Source organism: Saimiri boliviensis, chromosome 6 (genome assembly GCF_048565385.1).
Source record: "Saimiri boliviensis isolate mSaiBol1 chromosome 6, mSaiBol1.pri, whole genome shotgun sequence".
Classification (NCBI taxonomy): domain Eukaryota; kingdom Metazoa; phylum Chordata; class Mammalia; order Primates; family Cebidae; genus Saimiri; species Saimiri boliviensis.
In genome coordinates, this window is record NC_133454.1 from 18,641,875 (window position 1) to 18,643,042 (window position 1,168).

Genomic DNA, 1,168 nt, shown 5'->3' on the forward strand with positions numbered 1-1,168 from the left:
TCTAATACTAATTTCTTGTGGAGTTTCATTTCATTTTCTTGATATAATTCAGTCATCACTCTAAGTTTCTATTGAAGTTTCTGATTCTCATTTTCAAAATGTGTGTTTTCTGACTGCAAAGATGCTTGTTCAGTGTGAAAATGTTTAATATGCTCTGTAAACTCTTCCTTTGTTTAATCACCTTCAGATAACTAAACATAAATTTGTTTTTTTTCTGCTTCTAAGGTTTTTAAAGAAGCATTTAACTTCCCTTCAAGGCTCCTTTTGGAGGATTATCTAATTAAGCACCATTTTCCAATTCACTGTCCACTTCTAATTCCAAGTTCTCATCATCCGTTACATGTTCTCCAAGCATAGCAGCCCAATCTTTCATCTTTAGCAAGCACCAGTCAAAGTCTTGATGTGATTTTGTCATTTAGAACTTGTTCTGTGTGTACTTTGGAGTCTTCAAATGTTATTTTCTGTTTGTTAAGTTCACTGACTTGTTCTTTCCATACTTCGGCTTCTTGAAAAAGCTGTTTCTGCTTCTGAAGTTGAGAACGTTCATTCAAAGCATCTTTTATTGCTCTCTTCGGTTGTTCTTCATTCATTTGAAATATCTTGAAGGTAATTTTGGCTTCAGCTACTTGTGATTTGAGGGATTTTGACTCATCTTGTAGGGACTGTAATCTTTTTGAAATATCTACCATCAATTCATCTTGTTCAGAATGCTTAGATTTCTCTTCTTTTAACTCTTTTACTAGACAGAGTATTTCATCCTTTAGTTCAGAATTGGACCTGTTTATTAGCTATTCACAGGCTGCCTCCAAACTTTGCATTTCTGTTGCCTCCTCAAAGCTGGCATCCATTAAAGATGACACTACTTCATAGCCTTCATACTCTTTTTGAACAAGGCTAAATTTTTCAAGTAGTTTACATTTTTCTTCAATTAGTCCAGAAAGCGCCATGGCAAGCTTTTTCTCTCTTTCCACATAAAGCCGACTCCTAACTGATCTAAAACTTCTCTGCAAAAAAAAAAGGGAAAAGCAAAAAATCCAATAATAGCTGCCCATATCACCAATTCCCATGGAAAACCATAAGGATTAGAATCCTGTATCATACCATCAGGCAGTAGAACCTTCAGGACCAGCTGTAAGCACCTCTGAGGGGTAGCTCGGGGCTGCTCCAT

General features: G+C 36.0%; 1 pseudogene; it reads right to left on the reverse strand.

Annotated features, from left to right (window-relative positions):
* Positions 1-280: 280 nt before the first annotated feature.
* LOC101049809 (cTAGE family member 8-like) lies at positions 281-1,168 on the reverse strand (annotated as a pseudogene).